This window comes from Schistocerca americana, unplaced genomic scaffold (genome assembly GCF_021461395.2).
Source record: "Schistocerca americana isolate TAMUIC-IGC-003095 unplaced genomic scaffold, iqSchAmer2.1 HiC_scaffold_1046, whole genome shotgun sequence".
NCBI classification, from domain to species: domain Eukaryota; kingdom Metazoa; phylum Arthropoda; class Insecta; order Orthoptera; family Acrididae; genus Schistocerca; species Schistocerca americana.
Window position 1 is genome coordinate 1 of NW_025725097.1, and position 21,061 is coordinate 21,061.

General features: G+C 54.8%; 48 non-coding genes across 48 annotated transcripts; 10 read left to right on the forward strand and 38 right to left on the reverse strand.

The window, feature by feature from the left end:
* Window positions 1–286: 286 nt before the first annotated feature.
* On the reverse strand, window positions 287–359 carry Trnam-cau. The gene has a single exon. It is a non-coding gene; the product is annotated as a tRNA-Met (tRNA).
* A 381-nt stretch (window positions 360–740) lies between these two features.
* Trnag-gcc lies at window positions 741–811 on the reverse strand. Its single transcript has one exon. It is a non-coding gene; the product is annotated as a tRNA-Gly (tRNA).
* A 342-nt stretch (window positions 812–1,153) lies between these two features.
* Trnag-ucc lies at window positions 1,154–1,225 on the forward strand. The gene has a single exon. It is a non-coding gene; the product is annotated as a tRNA-Gly (tRNA).
* Window positions 1,226–1,818: 593 nt separating this feature from the next.
* Window positions 1,819–1,892, reverse strand: Trnai-aau. Its single transcript has one exon. It is a non-coding gene; the product is annotated as a tRNA-Ile (tRNA).
* Window positions 1,893–2,090: 198 nt separating this feature from the next.
* On the reverse strand, window positions 2,091–2,161 carry Trnae-uuc. Its single transcript has one exon. It is a non-coding gene; the product is annotated as a tRNA-Glu (tRNA).
* A 297-nt stretch (window positions 2,162–2,458) lies between these two features.
* Trnam-cau lies at window positions 2,459–2,531 on the reverse strand. Its single transcript has one exon. It is a non-coding gene; the product is annotated as a tRNA-Met (tRNA).
* Window positions 2,532–2,911: 380 nt separating this feature from the next.
* Window positions 2,912–2,982, reverse strand: Trnag-gcc. The gene has a single exon. It is a non-coding gene; the product is annotated as a tRNA-Gly (tRNA).
* A 342-nt stretch (window positions 2,983–3,324) lies between these two features.
* Window positions 3,325–3,396, forward strand: Trnag-ucc. The gene has a single exon. It is a non-coding gene; the product is annotated as a tRNA-Gly (tRNA).
* A 593-nt stretch (window positions 3,397–3,989) lies between these two features.
* On the reverse strand, window positions 3,990–4,063 carry Trnai-aau. The gene has a single exon. It is a non-coding gene; the product is annotated as a tRNA-Ile (tRNA).
* A 198-nt stretch (window positions 4,064–4,261) lies between these two features.
* Window positions 4,262–4,333, reverse strand: Trnae-uuc. The gene has a single exon. It is a non-coding gene; the product is annotated as a tRNA-Glu (tRNA).
* Window positions 4,334–4,630: 297 nt separating this feature from the next.
* Trnam-cau lies at window positions 4,631–4,703 on the reverse strand. The gene has a single exon. It is a non-coding gene; the product is annotated as a tRNA-Met (tRNA).
* Window positions 4,704–5,084: 381 nt separating this feature from the next.
* On the reverse strand, window positions 5,085–5,155 carry Trnag-gcc. Its single transcript has one exon. It is a non-coding gene; the product is annotated as a tRNA-Gly (tRNA).
* Window positions 5,156–5,497: 342 nt separating this feature from the next.
* Trnag-ucc lies at window positions 5,498–5,569 on the forward strand. The gene has a single exon. It is a non-coding gene; the product is annotated as a tRNA-Gly (tRNA).
* Window positions 5,570–6,162: 593 nt separating this feature from the next.
* Window positions 6,163–6,236, reverse strand: Trnai-aau. The gene has a single exon. It is a non-coding gene; the product is annotated as a tRNA-Ile (tRNA).
* Window positions 6,237–6,434: 198 nt separating this feature from the next.
* On the reverse strand, window positions 6,435–6,506 carry Trnae-uuc. The gene has a single exon. It is a non-coding gene; the product is annotated as a tRNA-Glu (tRNA).
* A 297-nt stretch (window positions 6,507–6,803) lies between these two features.
* Window positions 6,804–6,876, reverse strand: Trnam-cau. The gene has a single exon. It is a non-coding gene; the product is annotated as a tRNA-Met (tRNA).
* Window positions 6,877–7,257: 381 nt separating this feature from the next.
* Trnag-gcc lies at window positions 7,258–7,328 on the reverse strand. Its single transcript has one exon. It is a non-coding gene; the product is annotated as a tRNA-Gly (tRNA).
* A 342-nt stretch (window positions 7,329–7,670) lies between these two features.
* Window positions 7,671–7,742, forward strand: Trnag-ucc. The gene has a single exon. It is a non-coding gene; the product is annotated as a tRNA-Gly (tRNA).
* A 593-nt stretch (window positions 7,743–8,335) lies between these two features.
* Trnai-aau lies at window positions 8,336–8,409 on the reverse strand. The gene has a single exon. It is a non-coding gene; the product is annotated as a tRNA-Ile (tRNA).
* Window positions 8,410–8,607: 198 nt separating this feature from the next.
* Window positions 8,608–8,679, reverse strand: Trnae-uuc. Its single transcript has one exon. It is a non-coding gene; the product is annotated as a tRNA-Glu (tRNA).
* Window positions 8,680–8,976: 297 nt separating this feature from the next.
* Window positions 8,977–9,049, reverse strand: Trnam-cau. The gene has a single exon. It is a non-coding gene; the product is annotated as a tRNA-Met (tRNA).
* A 381-nt stretch (window positions 9,050–9,430) lies between these two features.
* Trnag-gcc lies at window positions 9,431–9,501 on the reverse strand. The gene has a single exon. It is a non-coding gene; the product is annotated as a tRNA-Gly (tRNA).
* Window positions 9,502–9,843: 342 nt separating this feature from the next.
* Window positions 9,844–9,915, forward strand: Trnag-ucc. Its single transcript has one exon. It is a non-coding gene; the product is annotated as a tRNA-Gly (tRNA).
* Window positions 9,916–10,508: 593 nt separating this feature from the next.
* On the reverse strand, window positions 10,509–10,582 carry Trnai-aau. The gene has a single exon. It is a non-coding gene; the product is annotated as a tRNA-Ile (tRNA).
* A 198-nt stretch (window positions 10,583–10,780) lies between these two features.
* Trnae-uuc lies at window positions 10,781–10,852 on the reverse strand. The gene has a single exon. It is a non-coding gene; the product is annotated as a tRNA-Glu (tRNA).
* A 297-nt stretch (window positions 10,853–11,149) lies between these two features.
* On the reverse strand, window positions 11,150–11,222 carry Trnam-cau. The gene has a single exon. It is a non-coding gene; the product is annotated as a tRNA-Met (tRNA).
* Window positions 11,223–11,603: 381 nt separating this feature from the next.
* Trnag-gcc lies at window positions 11,604–11,674 on the reverse strand. Its single transcript has one exon. It is a non-coding gene; the product is annotated as a tRNA-Gly (tRNA).
* A 342-nt stretch (window positions 11,675–12,016) lies between these two features.
* On the forward strand, window positions 12,017–12,088 carry Trnag-ucc. Its single transcript has one exon. It is a non-coding gene; the product is annotated as a tRNA-Gly (tRNA).
* A 593-nt stretch (window positions 12,089–12,681) lies between these two features.
* Trnai-aau lies at window positions 12,682–12,755 on the reverse strand. The gene has a single exon. It is a non-coding gene; the product is annotated as a tRNA-Ile (tRNA).
* A 198-nt stretch (window positions 12,756–12,953) lies between these two features.
* Trnae-uuc lies at window positions 12,954–13,025 on the reverse strand. Its single transcript has one exon. It is a non-coding gene; the product is annotated as a tRNA-Glu (tRNA).
* A 297-nt stretch (window positions 13,026–13,322) lies between these two features.
* On the reverse strand, window positions 13,323–13,395 carry Trnam-cau. The gene has a single exon. It is a non-coding gene; the product is annotated as a tRNA-Met (tRNA).
* Window positions 13,396–13,776: 381 nt separating this feature from the next.
* On the reverse strand, window positions 13,777–13,847 carry Trnag-gcc. The gene has a single exon. It is a non-coding gene; the product is annotated as a tRNA-Gly (tRNA).
* Window positions 13,848–14,189: 342 nt separating this feature from the next.
* On the forward strand, window positions 14,190–14,261 carry Trnag-ucc. Its single transcript has one exon. It is a non-coding gene; the product is annotated as a tRNA-Gly (tRNA).
* Window positions 14,262–14,854: 593 nt separating this feature from the next.
* Window positions 14,855–14,928, reverse strand: Trnai-aau. The gene has a single exon. It is a non-coding gene; the product is annotated as a tRNA-Ile (tRNA).
* A 198-nt stretch (window positions 14,929–15,126) lies between these two features.
* Window positions 15,127–15,198, reverse strand: Trnae-uuc. Its single transcript has one exon. It is a non-coding gene; the product is annotated as a tRNA-Glu (tRNA).
* Window positions 15,199–15,495: 297 nt separating this feature from the next.
* Trnam-cau lies at window positions 15,496–15,568 on the reverse strand. Its single transcript has one exon. It is a non-coding gene; the product is annotated as a tRNA-Met (tRNA).
* A 381-nt stretch (window positions 15,569–15,949) lies between these two features.
* Trnag-gcc lies at window positions 15,950–16,020 on the reverse strand. The gene has a single exon. It is a non-coding gene; the product is annotated as a tRNA-Gly (tRNA).
* Window positions 16,021–16,362: 342 nt separating this feature from the next.
* On the forward strand, window positions 16,363–16,434 carry Trnag-ucc. Its single transcript has one exon. It is a non-coding gene; the product is annotated as a tRNA-Gly (tRNA).
* Window positions 16,435–17,027: 593 nt separating this feature from the next.
* Trnai-aau lies at window positions 17,028–17,101 on the reverse strand. Its single transcript has one exon. It is a non-coding gene; the product is annotated as a tRNA-Ile (tRNA).
* A 198-nt stretch (window positions 17,102–17,299) lies between these two features.
* Trnae-uuc lies at window positions 17,300–17,371 on the reverse strand. The gene has a single exon. It is a non-coding gene; the product is annotated as a tRNA-Glu (tRNA).
* A 297-nt stretch (window positions 17,372–17,668) lies between these two features.
* Trnam-cau lies at window positions 17,669–17,741 on the reverse strand. The gene has a single exon. It is a non-coding gene; the product is annotated as a tRNA-Met (tRNA).
* Window positions 17,742–18,122: 381 nt separating this feature from the next.
* Window positions 18,123–18,193, reverse strand: Trnag-gcc. Its single transcript has one exon. It is a non-coding gene; the product is annotated as a tRNA-Gly (tRNA).
* A 342-nt stretch (window positions 18,194–18,535) lies between these two features.
* Trnag-ucc lies at window positions 18,536–18,607 on the forward strand. The gene has a single exon. It is a non-coding gene; the product is annotated as a tRNA-Gly (tRNA).
* Window positions 18,608–19,200: 593 nt separating this feature from the next.
* On the reverse strand, window positions 19,201–19,274 carry Trnai-aau. Its single transcript has one exon. It is a non-coding gene; the product is annotated as a tRNA-Ile (tRNA).
* A 198-nt stretch (window positions 19,275–19,472) lies between these two features.
* Trnae-uuc lies at window positions 19,473–19,544 on the reverse strand. The gene has a single exon. It is a non-coding gene; the product is annotated as a tRNA-Glu (tRNA).
* Window positions 19,545–19,841: 297 nt separating this feature from the next.
* Window positions 19,842–19,914, reverse strand: Trnam-cau. The gene has a single exon. It is a non-coding gene; the product is annotated as a tRNA-Met (tRNA).
* A 381-nt stretch (window positions 19,915–20,295) lies between these two features.
* Window positions 20,296–20,366, reverse strand: Trnag-gcc. Its single transcript has one exon. It is a non-coding gene; the product is annotated as a tRNA-Gly (tRNA).
* Window positions 20,367–20,708: 342 nt separating this feature from the next.
* Trnag-ucc lies at window positions 20,709–20,780 on the forward strand. Its single transcript has one exon. It is a non-coding gene; the product is annotated as a tRNA-Gly (tRNA).
* The last annotated feature ends 281 nt before the right edge of the window (window positions 20,781–21,061 follow it).

Sequence of the window (21,061 nt, forward strand, 5' to 3'; positions counted from 1 at the left end):
CGTTAGACCGTTCGTACGGTCGCTTGTCGCATTTCGTGTCGAGTGCCGCGTCGGCGCCCCTCTCTCTTTGCGGGCATCTTTGCACATACTGACTGGCAAGGCGCGCACCTCAAACGTCGCAGAGCAATGCTTTTGGCTTCATGCTCTGCTGGGAGAAGAGGGAAAGGGAAGCTGTAAGTAGCAATAACAGGAAGTAAACATTTTCCCGCTGAAGCGTTGTGGATAACAAACAAGAAATACGTTGGCGCCCTAGCTACAGCACCACCATCAGTCACAGAAAATTAAATGCCCCGGGTGAGGATCGAACTCACGACCTTAAGATTATGAGACTTACGCGCTGCCTACTGCGCTACCGAGGCACGGGTGAACCGCTTGTCCTGGAAACTGGGTAAATAGCCTGCCCAATATTAGGCGTAGAGACACTGTACTTCCTCGATAACGTGTTCTGTTGCTACACGTGCACTGCCGGCCCAGTTGATTGCGGTGTTGCTGCAGCTGTTGGCAACGATAGGCAGCACTCCTTGTCGTTAAAGTTCAGTGCCTCGGAGGCACCGGGACACAGCAACTTGTGAGGCCAGGCCGACGCTAGTCTGTAGAACATGATGCGAGCGTCCTAGTGGGGACCCGCGAGTGCTGCGTTCTCGGTTCTTCTCAAGGGAATCCAGCTATACGTTCTTGTGGATCGTGCATCTCAAGCGCGCAAGCCACGCGGCAGCATTATCGCGGGAAAAGCAAAATGATGCATCGGCCGAGAATCGAACCCGGGCCGCCCGCGTGGCAGGCGAGCATTCTACCACTGAACCACCGATGCCCGGGCCAGCGGTAACTTGACGCTGCTTCCCGAGCAGATGTCTCAAGGGAAAGTGGGACTGCCGTCAAGCGCCGTAGCATTCTGTGGAAAAGATGCTGCAGACGCTGAATCCTGCACTGCACTGCTTAAAAATGCCGCCAGAACGCGGTCCTCTGCGTACTCTTGCGTCGCCGGCGCCCAACTCTTGCCAAAGGATGCGAAATGTGCGCGGATACGCTGTCCGAATGCGTCTGGATGTGCTCCCCTAGCCCGCCTCGAAATGCGCCTGCCAGGTACGATCACCTTCGGCCGCTGCCGACTGGCGGGAAGCCGACACAGCGCGGACGCGCGGCGCTCGCTTGTGCGGTGGTGGTGTAATGGTCAGCATAGTTGCCTTCCAAGCAGTTGATCCGGGTTCGATTCCCGGCCACCGCAGCAGGCTTTTAATTTCGCGTATGAGTACTTTTGCCACGCGCTCTTAAATTATTGTTTTTTCGCCCTCTTACTCGCTGCACACCAGCCCTTAGTGTGTCTCGACTTGTCTCGACTTTGCTCAGCTGACGCGAGAGCTGACGCTCTCAAATCGGCCTATATCAAAACGACAAGCACGAGAAACGACTGAGAGAGGTAAGGAGAGGCGAGGCGATGGACACACAGCACGCCCCCTTCATTTCACGGTGGCGTCTCCCTGACCGAATCGGGCTGTAGCTCCGAAAAGAAAGGAGAAACAAAAATAGGAAGTAAAAGTGCCAATAGTGCCCTGTGTTCCCATGCGCTCACCCGCCCAAGTACTAACAAGGGCCAAAGTTGTTACGCATCGGCAATCGGACATTTTCTTTCATTTTCTCTTTATCGGCTGAGAACCAGTGTATTCAAGATATTATGGCCATTGCCGAGTGAATGCTGTAGCGCTTCCCGACGAGTCGGGTTCGGATCCTCTATCAACTTCCACGCAGGGTGATGATCTTTTGGTCATCACACTCGCCAGCTGAAATCGGCGCTGCCTTGTCGTAGTAGTAAAAGAGTAGTGGCCCGTGGGGGGATCGAACCCACGACCTTCGCGTTATTAGCACGACGCTCTAACCAACTGAGCTAACGGGCCTCGGCATATGCAGATGCTCAGCCCTACGCTGGAAACAGGTGGCATGAAGCCATACACCATTTCTATGGTCGTCGTGTGTCTGCTTCCCTAGTCTATATTCTGCTGACGGTCACGAAACAGTAGCTATATTGCGAGCAGGACGGGAAACGGCCGCTCGGACAGCTCAAACTTGTCACGATTCGTGTGGAAAAAATTCCGTTCCGGTACCGGGAATCGAACCGGGCCTCCTGGGTGAAAGCCAGGTATCCTAGCCACTAGACCACACCGGATGTGGCCGTTCCGTTAGACCGTTCGTACGGTCGCTTGTCGCATTTCGTGTCGAGTGCCGCGTCGGCGCCCCTCTCTCTTTGCGGGCATCTTTGCACATACTGACTGGCAAGGCGCGCACCTCAAACGTCGCAGAGCAATGCTTTTGGCTTCATGCTCTGCTGGGAGAAGAGGGAAAGGGAAGCTGTAAGTAGCAATAACAGGAAGTAAACATTTTCCCGCTGAAGCGTTGTGGATAACAAACAAGAAATACGTTGGCGCCCTAGCTACAGCACCACCATCAGTCACAGAAAATTAAATGCCCCGGGTGAGGATCGAACTCACGACCTTAAGATTATGAGACTTACGCGCTGCCTACTGCGCTACCGAGGCACGGTGAACCGCTTGTCCTGGAAACTGGGTAAATAGCCTGCCCAATATTAGGCGTAGAGACATTGTACTTCCTCGATAACGTGTTCTGTTGCTACACGTGCACTGCCGGCCCAGTTGATTGCGGTGTTGCTGCAGCTGTTGGCAACGATAGGCAGCACTCCTTGTCGTTAAAGTTCAGTGCCTCGGAGGCACCGGGACACAGCAACTTGTGAGGCCAGGCCGACGCTAGTCTGTAGAACATGATGCGAGCGTCCTAGTGGGGACCCGCGAGTGCTGCGTTCTCGGTTCTTCTCAAGGGAATCCAGCTATACGTTCTTGTGGATCGTGCATCTCAAGCGCGCAAGCCACGCGGCAGCATTATCGCGGGAAAAGCAAAATGATGCATCGGCCGGGAATCGAACCCGGGCCGCCCGCGTGGCAGGCGAGCATTCTACCACTGAACCACCGATGCCCTTGCCAGCGGTAACTTGACGCTGCTTCCCGAGCAGATGTCTCAAGGGAAAGTGGGACTGCCGTCAAGCGCCGTAGCATTCTGTGGAAAAGATGCTGCAGACGCTGAATCCTGCACTGCACTGCTTAAAAATGCCGCCAGAACGCGGTCCTCTGCGTACTCTTGCGTCGCCGGCGCCCAACTCTTGCCAAAGGATGCGAAATGTGCGCGGATACGCTGTCCGAATGCGTCTGGATGTGCTCCCCTAGCCCGCCTCGAAATGCGCCTGCCAGGTACGATCACCTTCGGCCGCTGCCGACTGGCGGGAAGCCGACACAGCGCGGACGCGCGGCGCTCGCTTGTGCGGTGGTGGTGTAATGGTCAGCATAGTTGCCTTCCAAGCAGTTGATCCGGGTTCGATTCCCGGCCACCGCAGCAGGCTTTTAATTTCGCGTATGAGTACTTTTGCCACGCGCTCTTAAATTATTGTTTTTTCGCCCTCTTACTCGCTGCACACCAGCCCTTAGTGTGTCTCGACTTGTCTCGACTTTGCTCAGCTGACGCGAGAGCTGACGCTCTCAAATCGGCCTATATCAAAACGACAAGCACGAGAAACGACTGAGAGAGGTAAGGAGAGGCGAGGCGATGGACACACAGCACGCCCCCTTCATTTCACGGTGGCGTCTCCCTGACCGAATCGGGCTGTAGCTCCGAAAAGAAAGGAGAAACAAAAATAGGAAGTAAAAGTGCCAATAGTGCCCTGTGTTCCCATGCGCTCACCCGCCCAAGTACTAACAAGGGCCAAAGTTGTTACGCATCGGCAATCGGACATTTTCTTTCATTTTCTCTTTATCGGCTGAGAACCAGTGTATTCAAGATATTATGGCCATTGCCGAGTGAATGCTGTAGCGCTTCCCGACGAGTCGGGTTCGGATCCTCTATCAACTTCCACGCAGGGTGATGATCTTTTGGTCATCACACTCGCCAGCTGAAATCGGCGCTGCCTTGTCGTAGTAGTAAAAGAGTAGTGGCCCGTGGGGGGATCGAACCCACGACCTTCGCGTTATTAGCACGACGCTCTAACCAACTGAGCTAACGGGACTCGGCATATGCAGATGCTCAGCCCTACGCTGGAAACAGGTGGCATGAAGCCATACACCATTTCTATGGTCGTCGTGTGTCTGCTTCCCTAGTCTATATTCTGCTGACGGTCACGAAACAGTAGCTATATTGCGAGCAGGACGGGAAACGGCCGCTCGGACAGCTCAAACTTGTCACGATTCGTGTGGAAAAAATTCCGTTCCGGTACCGGGAATCGAACCCGGGCCTCCTGGGTGAAAGCCAGGTATCCTAGCCACTAGACCACACCGGATGTGGCCGTTCCGTTAGACCGTTCGTACGGTCGCTTGTCGCATTTCGTGTCGAGTGCCGCGTCGGCGCCCCTCTCTCTTTGCGGGCATCTTTGCACATACTGACTGGCAAGGCGCGCACCTCAAACGTCGCAGAGCAATGCTTTTGGCTTCATGCTCTGCTGGGAGAAGAGGGAAAGGGAAGCTGTAAGTAGCAATAACAGGAAGTAAACATTTTCCCGCTGAAGCGTTGTGGATAACAAACAAGAAATACGTTGGCGCCCTAGCTACAGCACCACCATCAGTCACAGAAAATTAAATGCCCCGGGTGAGGATCGAACTCACGACCTTAAGATTATGAGACTTACGCGCTGCCTACTGCGCTACCGAGGCACGGGTGAACCGCTTGTCCTGGAAACTGGGTAAATAGCCTGCCCAATATTAGGCGTAGAGACATTGTACTTCCTCGATAACGTGTTCTGTTGCTACACGTGCACTGCCGGCCCAGTTGATTGCGGTGTTGCTGCAGCTGTTGGCAACGATAGGCAGCACTCCTTGTCGTTAAAGTTCAGTGCCTCGGAGGCACCGGGACACAGCAACTTGTGAGGCCAGGCCGACGCTAGTCTGTAGAACATGATGCGAGCGTCCTAGTGGGGACCCGCGAGTGCTGCGTTCTCGGTTCTTCTCAAGGGAATCCAGCTATACGTTCTTGTGGATCGTGCATCTCAAGCGCGCAAGCCACGCGGCAGCATTATCGCGGGAAAAGCAAAATGATGCATCGGCCGGGAATCGAACCCGGGCCGCCCGCGTGGCAGGCGAGCATTCTACCACTGAACCACCGATGCCCTTGCCAGCGGTAACTTGACGCTGCTTCCCGAGCAGATGTCTCAAGGGAAAGTGGGACTGCCGTCAAGCGCCGTAGCATTCTGTGGAAAAGATGCTGCAGACGCTGAATCCTGCACTGCACTGCTTAAAAATGCCGCCAGAACGCGGTCCTCTGCGTACTCTTGCGTCGCCGGCGCCCAACTCTTGCCAAAGGATGCGAAATGTGCGCGGATACGCTGTCCGAATGCGTCTGGATGTGCTCCCCTAGCCCGCCTCGAAATGCGCCTGCCAGGTACGATCACCTTCGGCCGCTGCCGACTGGCGGGAAGCCGACACAGCGCGGACGCGCGGCGCTCGCTTGTGCGGTGGTGGTGTAATGGTCAGCATAGTTGCCTTCCAAGCAGTTGATCCGGGTTCGATTCCCGGCCACCGCAGCAGGCTTTTAATTTCGCGTATGAGTACTTTTGCCACGCGCTCTTAAATTATTGTTTTTTCGCCCTCTTACTCGCTGCACACCAGCCCTTAGTGTGTCTCGACTTGTCTCGACTTTGCTCAGCTGACGCGAGAGCTGACGCTCTCAAATCGGCCTATATCAAAACGACAAGCACGAGAAACGACTGAGAGAGGTAAGGAGAGGCGAGGCGATGGACACACAGCACGCCCCCTTCATTTCACGGTGGCGTCTCCCTGACCGAATCGGGCTGTAGCTCCGAAAAGAAAGGAGAAACAAAAATAGGAAGTAAAAGTGCCAATAGTGCCCTGTGTTCCCATGCGCTCACCCGCCCAAGTACTAACAAGGGCCAAAGTTGTTACGCATCGGCAATCGGACATTTTCTTTCATTTTCTCTTTATCGGCTGAGAACCAGTGTATTCAAGATATTATGGCCATTGCCGAGTGAATGCTGTAGCGCTTCCCGACGAGTCGGGTTCGGATCCTCTATCAACTTCCACGCAGGGTGATGATCTTTTGGTCATCACACTCGCCAGCTGAAATCGGCGCTGCCTTGTCGTAGTAGTAAAAGAGTAGTGGCCCGTGGGGGGATCGAACCCACGACCTTCGCGTTATTAGCACGACGCTCTAACCAACTGAGCTAACGGGCCTCGGCATATGCAGATGCTCAGCCCTACGCTGGAAACAGGTGGCATGAAGCCATACACCATTTCTATGGTCGTCGTGTGTCTGCTTCCCTAGTCTATATTCTGCTGACGGTCACGAAACAGTAGCTATATTGCGAGCAGGACGGGAAACGGCCGCTCGGACAGCTCAAACTTGTCACGATTCGTGTGGAAAAAATTCCGTTCCGGTACCGGGAATCGAACCCGGGCCTCCTGGGTGAAAGCCAGGTATCCTAGCCACTAGACCACACCGGATGTGGCCGTTCCGTTAGACCGTTCGTACGGTCGCTTGTCGCATTTCGTGTCGAGTGCCGCGTCGGCGCCCCTCTCTCTTTGCGGGCATCTTTGCACATACTGACTGGCAAGGCGCGCACCTCAAACGTCGCAGAGCAATGCTTTTGGCTTCATGCTCTGCTGGGAGAAGAGGGAAAGGGAAGCTGTAAGTAGCAATAACAGGAAGTAAACATTTTCCCGCTGAAGCGTTGTGGATAACAAACAAGAAATACGTTGGCGCCCTAGCTACAGCACCACCATCAGTCACAGAAAATTAAATGCCCCGGGTGAGGATCGAACTCACGACCTTAAGATTATGAGACTTACGCGCTGCCTACTGCGCTACCGAGGCACGGGTGAACCGCTTGTCCTGGAAACTGGGTAAATAGCCTGCCCAATATTAGGCGTAGAGACACTGTACTTCCTCGATAACGTGTTCTGTTGCTACACGTGCACTGCCGGCCCAGTTGATTGCGGTGTTGCTGCAGCTGTTGGCAACGATAGGCAGCACTCCTTGTCGTTAAAGTTCAGTGCCTCGGAGGCACCGGGACACAGCAACTTGTGAGGCCAGGCCGACGCTAGTCTGTAGAACATGATGCGAGCGTCCTAGTGGGGACCCGCGAGTGCTGCGTTCTCGGTTCTTCTCAAGGGAATCCAGCTATACGTTCTTGTGGATCGTGCATCTCAAGCGCGCAAGCCACGCGGCAGCATTATCGCGGGAAAAGCAAAATGATGCATCGGCCGAGAATCGAACCCGGGCCGCCCGCGTGGCAGGCGAGCATTCTACCACTGAACCACCGATGCCCGGGCCAGCGGTAACTTGACGCTGCTTCCCGAGCAGATGTCTCAAGGGAAAGTGGGACTGCCGTCAAGCGCCGTAGCATTCTGTGGAAAAGATGCTGCAGACGCTGAATCCTGCACTGCACTGCTTAAAAATGCCGCCAGAACGCGGTCCTCTGCGTACTCTTGCGTCGCCGGCGCCCAACTCTTGCCAAAGGATGCGAAATGTGCGCGGATACGCTGTCCGAATGCGTCTGGATGTGCTCCCCTAGCCCGCCTCGAAATGCGCCTGCCAGGTACGATCACCTTCGGCCGCTGCCGACTGGCGGGAAGCCGACACAGCGCGGACGCGCGGCGCTCGCTTGTGCGGTGGTGGTGTAATGGTCAGCATAGTTGCCTTCCAAGCAGTTGATCCGGGTTCGATTCCCGGCCACCGCAGCAGGCTTTTAATTTCGCGTATGAGTACTTTTGCCACGCGCTCTTAAATTATTGTTTTTTCGCCCTCTTACTCGCTGCACACCAGCCCTTAGTGTGTCTCGACTTGTCTCGACTTTGCTCAGCTGACGCGAGAGCTGACGCTCTCAAATCGGCCTATATCAAAACGACAAGCACGAGAAACGACTGAGAGAGGTAAGGAGAGGCGAGGCGATGGACACACAGCACGCCCCCTTCATTTCACGGTGGCGTCTCCCTGACCGAATCGGGCTGTAGCTCCGAAAAGAAAGGAGAAACAAAAATAGGAAGTAAAAGTGCCAATAGTGCCCTGTGTTCCCATGCGCTCACCCGCCCAAGTACTAACAAGGGCCAAAGTTGTTACGCATCGGCAATCGGACATTTTCTTTCATTTTCTCTTTATCGGCTGAGAACCAGTGTATTCAAGATATTATGGCCATTGCCGAGTGAATGCTGTAGCGCTTCCCGACGAGTCGGGTTCGGATCCTCTATCAACTTCCACGCAGGGTGATGATCTTTTGGTCATCACACTCGCCAGCTGAAATCGGCGCTGCCTTGTCGTAGTAGTAAAAGAGTAGTGGCCCGTGGGGGGATCGAACCCACGACCTTCGCGTTATTAGCACGACGCTCTAACCAACTGAGCTAACGGGCCTCGGCATATGCAGATGCTCAGCCCTACGCTGGAAACAGGTGGCATGAAGCCATACACCATTTCTATGGTCGTCGTGTGTCTGCTTCCCTAGTCTATATTCTGCTGACGGTCACGAAACAGTAGCTATATTGCGAGCAGGACGGGAAACGGCCGCTCGGACAGCTCAAACTTGTCACGATTCGTGTGGAAAAAATTCCGTTCCGGTACCGGGAATCGAACCCGGGCCTCCTGGGTGAAAGCCAGGTATCCTAGCCACTAGACCACACCGGATGTGGCCGTTCCGTTAGACCGTTCGTACGGTCGCTTGTCGCATTTCGTGTCGAGTGCCGCGTCGGCGCCCCTCTCTCTTTGCGGGCATCTTTGCACATACTGACTGGCAAGGCGCGCACCTCAAACGTCGCAGAGCAATGCTTTTGGCTTCATGCTCTGCTGGGAGAAGAGGGAAAGGGAAGCTGTAAGTAGCAATAACAGGAAGTAAACATTTTCCCGCTGAAGCGTTGTGGATAACAAACAAGAAATACGTTGGCGCCCTAGCTACAGCACCACCATCAGTCACAGAAAATTAAATGCCCCGGGTGAGGATCGAACTCACGACCTTAAGATTATGAGACTTACGCGCTGCCTACTGCGCTACCGAGGCACGGGTGAACCGCTTGTCCTGGAAACTGGGTAAATAGCCTGCCCAATATTAGGCGTAGAGACATTGTACTTCCTCGATAACGTGTTCTGTTGCTACACGTGCACTGCCGGCCCAGTTGATTGCGGTGTTGCTGCAGCTGTTGGCAACGATAGGCAGCACTCCTTGTCGTTAAAGTTCAGTGCCTCGGAGGCACCGGGACACAGCAACTTGTGAGGCCAGGCCGACGCTAGTCTGTAGAACATGATGCGAGCGTCCTAGTGGGGACCCGCGAGTGCTGCGTTCTCGGTTCTTCTCAAGGGAATCCAGCTATACGTTCTTGTGGATCGTGCATCTCAAGCGCGCAAGCCACGCGGCAGCATTATCGCGGGAAAAGCAAAATGATGCATCGGCCGGGAATCGAACCCGGGCCGCCCGCGTGGCAGGCGAGCATTCTACCACTGAACCACCGATGCCCTTGCCAGCGGTAACTTGACGCTGCTTCCCGAGCAGATGTCTCAAGGGAAAGTGGGACTGCCGTCAAGCGCCGTAGCATTCTGTGGAAAAGATGCTGCAGACGCTGAATCCTGCACTGCACTGCTTAAAAATGCCGCCAGAACGCGGTCCTCTGCGTACTCTTGCGTCGCCGGCGCCCAACTCTTGCCAAAGGATGCGAAATGTGCGCGGATACGCTGTCCGAATGCGTCTGGATGTGCTCCCCTAGCCCGCCTCGAAATGCGCCTGCCAGGTACGATCACCTTCGGCCGCTGCCGACTGGCGGGAAGCCGACACAGCGCGGACGCGCGGCGCTCGCTTGTGCGGTGGTGGTGTAATGGTCAGCATAGTTGCCTTCCAAGCAGTTGATCCGGGTTCGATTCCCGGCCACCGCAGCAGGCTTTTAATTTCGCGTATGAGTACTTTTGCCACGCGCTCTTAAATTATTGTTTTTTCGCCCTCTTACTCGCTGCACACCAGCCCTTAGTGTGTCTCGACTTGTCTCGACTTTGCTCAGCTGACGCGAGAGCTGACGCTCTCAAATCGGCCTATATCAAAACGACAAGCACGAGAAACGACTGAGAGAGGTAAGGAGAGGCGAGGCGATGGACACACAGCACGCCCCCTTCATTTCACGGTGGCGTCTCCCTGACCGAATCGGGCTGTAGCTCCGAAAAGAAAGGAGAAACAAAAATAGGAAGTAAAAGTGCCAATAGTGCCCTGTGTTCCCATGCGCTCACCCGCCCAAGTACTAACAAGGGCCAAAGTTGTTACGCATCGGCAATCGGACATTTTCTTTCATTTTCTCTTTATCGGCTGAGAACCAGTGTATTCAAGATATTATGGCCATTGCCGAGTGAATGCTGTAGCGCTTCCCGACGAGTCGGGTTCGGATCCTCTATCAACTTCCACGCAGGGTGATGATCTTTTGGTCATCACACTCGCCAGCTGAAATCGGCGCTGCCTTGTCGTAGTAGTAAAAGAGTAGTGGCCCGTGGGGGGATCGAACCCACGACCTTCGCGTTATTAGCACGACGCTCTAACCAACTGAGCTAACGGGACTCGGCATATGCAGATGCTCAGCCCTACGCTGGAAACAGGTGGCATGAAGCCATACACCATTTCTATGGTCGTCGTGTGTCTGCTTCCCTAGTCTATATTCTGCTGACGGTCACGAAACAGTAGCTATATTGCGAGCAGGACGGGAAACGGCCGCTCGGACAGCTCAAACTTGTCACGATTCGTGTGGAAAAAATTCCGTTCCGGTACCGGGAATCGAACCCGGGCCTCCTGGGTGAAAGCCAGGTATCCTAGCCACTAGACCACACCGGATGTGGCCGTTCCGTTAGACCGTTCGTACGGTCGCTTGTCGCATTTCGTGTCGAGTGCCGCGTCGGCGCCCCTCTCTCTTTGCGGGCATCTTTGCACATACTGACTGGCAAGGCGCGCACCTCAAACGTCGCAGAGCAATGCTTTTGGCTTCATGCTCTGCTGGGAGAAGAGGGAAAGGGAAGCTGTAAGTAGCAATAACAGGAAGTAAACATTTTCCCGCTGAAGCGTTGTGGATAACAAACAAGAAATACGTTGGCGCCCTAGCTACAGCACCACCATCAGTCACAGAAAATTAAATGCCCCGGGTGAGGATCGAACTCACGACCTTAAGATTATGAGACTTACGCGCTGCCTACTGCGCTACCGAGGCACGGGTGAACCGCTTGTCCTGGAAACTGGGTAAATAGCCTGCCCAATATTAGGCGTAGAGACATTGTACTTCCTCGATAACGTGTTCTGTTGCTACACGTGCACTGCCGGCCCAGTTGATTGCGGTGTTGCTGCAGCTGTTGGCAACGATAGGCAGCACTCCTTGTCGTTAAAGTTCAGTGCCTCGGAGGCACCGGGACACAGCAACTTGTGAGGCCAGGCCGACGCTAGTCTGTAGAACATGATGCGAGCGTCCTAGTGGGGACCCGCGAGTGCTGCGTTCTCGGTTCTTCTCAAGGGAATCCAGCTATACGTTCTTGTGGATCGTGCATCTCAAGCGCGCAAGCCACGCGGCAGCATTATCGCGGGAAAAGCAAAATGATGCATCGGCCGGGAATCGAACCCGGGCCGCCCGCGTGGCAGGCGAGCATTCTACCACTGAACCACCGATGCCCTTGCCAGCGGTAACTTGACGCTGCTTCCCGAGCAGATGTCTCAAGGGAAAGTGGGACTGCCGTCAAGCGCCGTAGCATTCTGTGGAAAAGATGCTGCAGACGCTGAATCCTGCACTGCACTGCTTAAAAATGCCGCCAGAACGCGGTCCTCTGCGTACTCTTGCGTCGCCGGCGCCCAACTCTTGCCAAAGGATGCGAAATGTGCGCGGATACGCTGTCCGAATGCGTCTGGATGTGCTCCCCTAGCCCGCCTCGAAATGCGCCTGCCAGGTACGATCACCTTCGGCCGCTGCCGACTGGCGGGAAGCCGACACAGCGCGGACGCGCGGCGCTCGCTTGTGCGGTGGTGGTGTAATGGTCAGCATAGTTGCCTTCCAAGCAGTTGATCCGGGTTCGATTCCCGGCCACCGCAGCAGGCTTTTAATTTCGCGTATGAGTACTTTTGCCACGCGCTCTTAAATTATTGTTTTTTCGCCCTCTTACTCGCTGCACACCAGCCCTTAGTGTGTCTCGACTTGTCTCGACTTTGCTCAGCTGACGCGAGAGCTGACGCTCTCAAATCGGCCTATATCAAAACGACAAGCACGAGAAACGACTGAGAGAGGTAAGGAGAGGCGAGGCGATGGACACACAGCACGCCCCCTTCATTTCACGGTGGCGTCTCCCTGACCGAATCGGGCTGTAGCTCCGAAAAGAAAGGAGAAACAAAAATAGGAAGTAAAAGTGCCAATAGTGCCCTGTGTTCCCATGCGCTCACCCGCCCAAGTACTAACAAGGGCCAAAGTTGTTACGCATCGGCAATCGGACATTTTCTTTCATTTTCTCTTTATCGGCTGAGAACCAGTGTATTCAAGATATTATGGCCATTGCCGAGTGAATGCTGTAGCGCTTCCCGACGAGTCGGGTTCGGATCCTCTATCAACTTCCACGCAGGGTGATGATCTTTTGGTCATCACACTCGCCAGCTGAAATCGGCGCTGCCTTGTCGTAGTAGTAAAAGAGTAGTGGCCCGTGGGGGGATCGAACCCACGACCTTCGCGTTATTAGCACGACGCTCTAACCAACTGAGCTAACGGGCCTCGGCATATGCAGATGCTCAGCCCTACGCTGGAAACAGGTGGCATGAAGCCATACACCATTTCTATGGTCGTCGTGTGTCTGCTTCCCTAGTCTATATTCTGCTGACGGTCACGAAACAGTAGCTATATTGCGAGCAGGACGGGAAACGGCCGCTCGGACAGCTCAAACTTGTCACGATTCGTGTGGAAAAAATTCCGTTCCGGTACCGGGAATCGAACCCGGGCCTCCTGGGTGAAAGCCAGGTATCCTAGCCACTAGACCACACCGGATGTGGCCGTTCCGTTAGACCGTTCGTACGGTCGCTTGTCGCATTTCGTGTCGAGTGCCGCGTCGGCGCCCCTCTCTCTTTGCGGGCATCTTTGCACATACTGACTGGCAAGGCGCGCACCTCAAACGTCGCAGAGCAATGCTTTTGGCTTCATGCTCTGCTGGGAGAAGAGGGAAAGGGAAGCTGTAAGTAGCAATAACAGGAAGTAAACATTTTCCCGCTGAAGCGTTGTGGATAACAAACAAGAAATACGTTGGCGCCCTAGCTACAGCACCACCATCAGTCACAGAAAATTAAATGCCCCGGGTGAGGATCGAACTCACGACCTTAAGATTATGAGACTTACGCGCTGCCTACTGCGCTACCGAGGCACGGGTGAACCGCTTGTCCTGGAAACTGGGTAAATAGCCTGCCCAATATTAGGCGTAGAGACACTGTACTTCCTCGATAACGTGTTCTGTTGCTACACGTGCACTGCCGGCCCAGTTGATTGCGGTGTTGCTGCAGCTGTTGGCAACGATAGGCAGCACTCCTTGTCGTTAAAGTTCAGTGCCTCGGAGGCACCGGGACACAGCAACTTGTGAGGCCAGGCCGACGCTAGTCTGTAGAACATGATGCGAGCGTCCTAGTGGGGACCCGCGAGTGCTGCGTTCTCGGTTCTTCTCAAGGGAATCCAGCTATACGTTCTTGTGGATCGTGCATCTCAAGCGCGCAAGCCACGCGGCAGCATTATCGCGGGAAAAGCAAAATGATGCATCGGCCGAGAATCGAACCCGGGCCGCCCGCGTGGCAGGCGAGCATTCTACCACTGAACCACCGATGCCCGGGCCAGCGGTAACTTGACGCTGCTTCCCGAGCAGATGTCTCAAGGGAAAGTGGGACTGCCGTCAAGCGCCGTAGCATTCTGTGGAAAAGATGCTGCAGACGCTGAATCCTGCACTGCACTGCTTAAAAATGCCGCCAGAACGCGGTCCTCTGCGTACTCTTGCGTCGCCGGCGCCCAACTCTTGCCAAAGGATGCGAAATGTGCGCGGATACGCTGTCCGAATGCGTCTGGATGTGCTCCCCTAGCCCGCCTCGAAATGCGCCTGCCAGGTACGATCACCTTCGGCCGCTGCCGACTGGCGGGAAGCCGACACAGCGCGGACGCGCGGCGCTCGCTTGTGCGGTGGTGGTGTAATGGTCAGCATAGTTGCCTTCCAAGCAGTTGATCCGGGTTCGATTCCCGGCCACCGCAGCAGGCTTTTAATTTCGCGTATGAGTACTTTTGCCACGCGCTCTTAAATTATTGTTTTTTCGCCCTCTTACTCGCTGCACACCAGCCCTTAGTGTGTCTCGACTTGTCTCGACTTTGCTCAGCTGACGCGAGAGCTGACGCTCTCAAATCGGCCTATATCAAAACGACAAGCACGAGAAACGACTGAGAGAGGTAAGGAGAGGCGAGGCGATGGACACACAGCACGCCCCCTTCATTTCACGGTGGCGTCTCCCTGACCGAATCGGGCTGTAGCTCCGAAAAGAAAGGAGAAACAAAAATAGGAAGTAAAAGTGCCAATAGTGCCCTGTGTTCCCATGCGCTCACCCGCCCAAGTACTAACAAGGGCCAAAGTTGTTACGCATCGGCAATCGGACATTTTCTTTCATTTTCTCTTTATCGGCTGAGAACCAGTGTATTCAAGATATTATGGCCATTGCCGAGTGAATGCTGTAGCGCTTCCCGACGAGTCGGGTTCGGATCCTCTATCAACTTCCACGCAGGGTGATGATCTTTTGGTCATCACACTCGCCAGCTGAAATCGGCGCTGCCTTGTCGTAGTAGTAAAAGAGTAGTGGCCCGTGGGGGGATCGAACCCACGACCTTCGCGTTATTAGCACGACGCTCTAACCAACTGAGCTAACGGGCCTCGGCATATGCAGATGCTCAGCCCTACGCTGGAAACAGGTGGCATGAAGCCATACACCATTTCTATGGTCGTCGTGTGTCTGCTTCCCTAGTCTATATTCTGCTGACGGTCACGAAACAGTAGCTATATTGCGAGCAGGACGGGAAACGGCCGCTCGGACAGCTCAAACTTGTCACGATTCGTGTGGAAAAAATTCCGTTCCGGTACCGGGAATCGAACCCGGGCCTCCTGGGTGAAAGCCAGGTATCCTAGCCACTAGACCACACCGGATGTGGCCGTTCCGTTAGACCGTTCGTACGGTCGCTTGTCGCATTTCGTGTCGAGTGCCGCGTCGGCGCCCCTCTCTCTTTGCGGGCATCTTTGCACATACTGACTGGCAAGGCGCGCACCTCAAACGTCGCAGAGCAATGCTTTTGGCTTCATGCTCTGCTGGGAGAAGAGGGAAAGGGAAGCTGTAAGTAGCAATAACAGGAAGTAAACATTTTCCCGCTGAAGCGTTGTGGATAACAAACAAGAAATACGTTGGCGCCCTAGCTACAGCACCACCATCAGTCACAGAAAATTAAATGCCCCGGGTGAGGATCGAACTCACGACCTTAAGATTATGAGACTTACGCGCTGCCTACTGCGCTACCGAGGCACGGGTGAACCGCTTGTCCTGGAAACTGGGTAAATAGCCTGCCCAATATTAGGCGTAGAGACACTGTACTTCCTCGATAACGTGTTCTGTTGCTACACGTGCACTGCCGGCCCAGTTGATTGCGGTGTTGCTGCAGCTGTTGGCAACGATAGGCAGCACTCCTTGTCGTTAAAGTTCAGTGCCTCGGAGGCACCGGGACACAGCAACTTGTGAGGCCAGGCCGACGCTAGTCTGTAGAACATGATGCGAGCGTCCTAGTGGGGACCCGCGAGTGCTGCGTTCTCGGTTCTTCTCAAGGGAATCCAGCTATACGTTCTTGTGGATCGTGCATCTCAAGCGCGCAAGCCACGCGGCAGCATTATCGCGGGAAAAGCAAAATGATGCATCGGCCGAGAATCGAACCCGGGCCGCCCGCGTGGCAGGCGAGCATTCTACCACTGAACCACCGATGCCCGGGCCAGCGGTAACTTGACGCTGCTTCCCGAGCAGATGTCTCAAGGGAAAGTGGGACTGCCGTCAAGCGCCGTAGCATTCTGTGGAAAAGATGCTGCAGACGCTGAATCCTGCACTGCACTGCTTAAAAATGCCGCCAGAACGCGGTCCTCTGCGTACTCTTGCGTCGCCGGCGCCCAACTCTTGCCAAAGGATGCGAAATGTGCGCGGATACGCTGTCCGAATGCGTCTGGATGTGCTCCCCTAGCCCGCCTCGAAATGCGCCTGCCAGGTACGATCACCTTCGGCCGCTGCCGACTGGCGGGAAGCCGACACAGCGCGGACGCGCGGCGCTCGCTTGTGCGGTGGTGGTGTAATGGTCAGCATAGTTGCCTTCCAAGCAGTTGATCCGGGTTCGATTCCCGGCCACCGCAGCAGGCTTTTAATTTCGCGTATGAGTACTTTTGCCACGCGCTCTTAAATTATTGTTTTTTCGCCCTCTTACTCGCTGCACACCAGCCCTTAGTGTGTCTCGACTTGTCTCGACTTTGCTCAGCTGACGCGAGAGCTGACGCTCTCAAATCGGCCTATATCAAAACGACAAGCACGAGAAACGACTGAGAGAGGTAAGGAGAGGCGAGGCGATGGACACACAGCACGCCCCCTTCATTTCACGGTGGCGTCTCCCTGACCGAATCGGGCTGTAGCTCCGAAAAGAAAGGAGAAACAAAAATAGGAAGTAAAAGTGCCAATAGTGCCCTGTGTTCCCATGCGCTCACCCGCCCAAGTACTAACAAGGGCCAAAGTTGTTACGCATCGGCAATCGGACATTTTCTTTCATTTTCTCTTTATCGGCTGAGAACCAGTGTATTCAAGATATTATGGCCATTGCCGAGTGAATGCTGTAGCGCTTCCCGACGAGTCGGGTTCGGATCCTCTATCAACTTCCACGCAGGGTGATGATCTTTTGGTCATCACACTCGCCAGCTGAAATCGGCGCTGCCTTGTCGTAGTAGTAAAAGAGTAGTGGCCCGTGGGGGGATCGAACCCACGACCTTCGCGTTATTAGCACGACGCTCTAACCAACTGAGCTAACGGGCCTCGGCATATGCAGATGCTCAGCCCTACGCTGGAAACAGGTGGCATGAAGCCATACACCATTTCTATGGTCGTCGTGTGTCTGCTTCCCTAGTCTATATTCTGCTGACGGTCACGAAACAGTAGCTATATTGCGAGCAGGACGGGAAACGGCCGCTCGGACAGCTCAAACTTGTCACGATTCGTGTGGAAAAAATTCCGTTCCGGTACCGGGAATCGAACCCGGGCCTCCTGGGTGAAAGCCAGGTATCCTAGCCACTAGACCACACCGGATGTGGCCGTTCCGTTAGACCGTTCGTACGGTCGCTTGTCGCATTTCGTGTCGAGTGCCGCGTCGGCGCCCCTCTCTCTTTGCGGGCATCTTTGCACATACTGACTGGCAAGGCGCGCACCTCAAACGTCGCAGAGCAATGCTTTTGGCTTCATGCTCTGCTGGGAGAAGAGGGAAAGGGAAGCTGTAAGTAGCAATAACAGGAAGTAAACATTTTCCCGCTGAAGCGTTGTGGATAACAAACAAGAAATACGTTGGCGCCCTAGCTACAGCACCACCATCAGTCACAGAAAATTAAATGCCCCGGGTGAGGATCGAACTCACGACCTTAAGATTATGAGACTTACGCGCTGCCTACTGCGCTACCGAGGCACGGGTGAACCGCTTGTCCTGGAAACTGGGTAAATAGCCTGCCCAATATTAGGCGTAGAGACATTGTACTTCCTCGATAACGTGTTCTGTTGCTACACGTGCACTGCCGGCCCAGTTGATTGCGGTGTTGCTGCAGCTGTTGGCAACGATAGGCAGCACTCCTTGTCGTTAAAGTTCAGTGCCTCGGAGGCACCGGGACACAGCAACTTGTGAGGCCAGGCCGACGCTAGTCTGTAGAACATGATGCGAGCGTCCTAGTGGGGACCCGCGAGTGCTGCGTTCTCGGTTCTTCTCAAGGGAATCCAGCTATACGTTCTTGTGGATCGTGCATCTCAAGCGCGCAAGCCACGCGGCAGCATTATCGCGGGAAAAGCAAAATGATGCATCGGCCGGGAATCGAACCCGGGCCGCCCGCGTGGCAGGCGAGCATTCTACCACTGAACCACCGATGCCCTTGCCAGCGGTAACTTGACGCTGCTTCCCGAGCAGATGTCTCAAGGGAAAGTGGGACTGCCGTCAAGCGCCGTAGCATTCTGTGGAAAAGATGCTGCAGACGCTGAATCCTGCACTGCACTGCTTAAAAATGCCGCCAGAACGCGGTCCTCTGCGTACTCTTGCGTCGCCGGCGCCCAACTCTTGCCAAAGGATGCGAAATGTGCGCGGATACGCTGTCCGAATGCGTCTGGATGTGCTCCCCTAGCCCGCCTCGAAATGCGCCTGCCAGGTACGATCACCTTCGGCCGCTGCCGACTGGCGGGAAGCCGACACAGCGCGGACGCGCGGCGCTCGCTTGTGCGGTGGTGGTGTAATGGTCAGCATAGTTGCCTTCCAAGCAGTTGATCCGGGTTCGATTCCCGGCCACCGCAGCAGGCTTTTAATTTCGCGTATGAGTACTTTTGCCACGCGCTCTTAAATTATTGTTTTTTCGCCCTCTTACTCGCTGCACACCAGCCCTTAGTGTGTCTCGACTTGTCTCGACTTTGCTCAGCTGACGCGAGAGCTGACGCTCTCAAATCGGCCTATATCAAAACGACAAGCACGAGAAACGACTGAGAGAGGTAAGGAGAGGCGAGGCGATGGACACACAGCACGCCCCCTTCATTTCACGGTGGCGTCTCCCTGACCGAATCGGGCTGTAGCTCCGAAAAGAAAGGAGAAACAAAAATAGGAAGTAAAAGTGCCAATAGTGCCCTGTGTTCCCATGCGCTCACCCGCCCAAGTACTAACAAGGGCCAAAGTTGTTACGCATCGGCAATCGGACATTTTCTTTCATTTTCTCTTTATCGGCTGAGAACCAGTGTATTCAAGATATTATGGCCATTGCCGAGTGAATGCTGTAGCGCTTCCCGACGAGTCGGGTTCGGATCCTCTATCAACTTCCACGCAGGGTGATGATCTTTTGGTCATCACACTCGCCAGCTGAAATCGGCGCTGCCTTGTCGTAGTAGTAAAAGAGTAGTGGCCCGTGGGGGGATCGAACCCACGACCTTCGCGTTATTAGCACGACGCTCTAACCAACTGAGCTAACGGGACTCGGCATATGCAGATGCTCAGCCCTACGCTGGAAACAGGTGGCATGAAGCCATACACCATTTCTATGGTCGTCGTGTGTCTGCTTCCCTAGTCTATATTCTGCTGACGGTCACGAAACAGTAGCTATATTGCGAGCAGGACGGGAAACGGCCGCTCGGACAGCTCAAACTTGTCACGATTCGTGTGGAAAAAATTCCGTTCCGGTACCGGGAATCGAACCCGGGCCTCCTGGGTGAAAGCCAGGTATCCTAGCCACTAGACCACACCGGATGTGTCCGTTCCGTTAGACCGTTCGTACGGTCGCTTGTCGCATTTCGTGTCGAGTGCCGCGTCGGCGCCCCTCTCTCTTTGCGGGCATCTTTGCACATACTGACTGGCAAGGCGCGCACCTCAAACGTCGCAGAGCAATGCTTTTGGCTTCATGCTCTGCTGGGAGAAGAGGGAAAGGGAAGCTGTAAGTAGCAATAACAGGAAGTAAACATTTTCCCGCTGAAGCGTTGTGGATAACAAACAAGAAATACGTTGGCGCCCTAGCTACAGCACCACCATCAGTCACAGAAAATTAAATGCCCCGGGTGAGGATCGAACTCACGACCTTAAGATTATGAGACTTACGCGCTGCCTACTGCGCTACCGAGGCACGGGTGAACCGCTTGTCCTGGAAACTGGGTAAATAGCCTGCCCAATATTAGGCGTAGAGACACTGTACTTCCTCGATAACGTGTTCTGTTGCTACACGTGCACTGCCGGCCCAGTTGATTGCGGTGTTGCTGCAGCTGTTGGCAACGATAGGCAGCACTCCTTGTCGTTAAAGTTCAGTGCCTCGGAGGCACCGGGACACAGCAACTTGTGAGGCCAGGCCGACGCTAGTCTGTAGAACATGATGCGAGCGTCCTAGTGGGGACCCGCGAGTGCTGCGTTCTCGGTTCTTCTCAAGGGAATCCAGCTATACGTTCTTGTGGATCGTGCATCTCAAGCGCGCAAGCCACGCGGCAGCATTATCGCGGGAAAAGCAAAATGATGCATCGGCCGGGAATCGAACCCGGGCCGCCCGCGTGGCAGGCGAGCATTCTACCACTGAACCACCGATGCCCGGGCCAGCGGTAACTTGACGCTGCTTCCCGAGCAGATGTCTCAAGGGAAAGTGGGACTGCCGTCAAGCGCCGTAGCATTCTGTGGAAAAGATGCTGCAGACGCTGAATCCTGCACTGCACTGCTTAAAAATGCCGCCAGAACGCGGTCCTCTGCGTACTCTTGCGTCGACGGCGCCCAACTCTTGCCAAAGGATGCGAAATGTGCGCGGATACGCTGTCCGAATGCGTCTGGATGTGCTCCCCTAGCCCGCCTCGAAATGCGCCTGCCAGGTACGATCACCTTCGGCCGCTGCCGACTGGCGGGAAGCCGACACAGCGCGGACGCGCGGCGCTCGCTTGTGCGGTGGTGGTGTAATGGTCAGCATAGTTGCCTTCCAAGCAGTTGATCCGGGTTCGATTCCCGGCCACCGCAGCAGGCTTTTAATTTCGCGTATGAGTACTTTTGCCACGCGCTCTTAAATTATTGTTTTTTCGCCCTCTTACTCGCTGCACACCAGCCCTTAGTGTGTCTCGACTTGTCTCGACTTTGCTCAGCTGACGCGAGAGCTGACGCTCTCAAATCGGCCTATATCAAAACGACAAGCACGAGAAACGACTGAGAGAGGTAAGGAGAGGCGAGGCGATGGACACACAGCACGCCCCCTTCATTTCACGGTGGCGTCTCCCTGACCGAATCGGGCTGTAGCTCCGAAA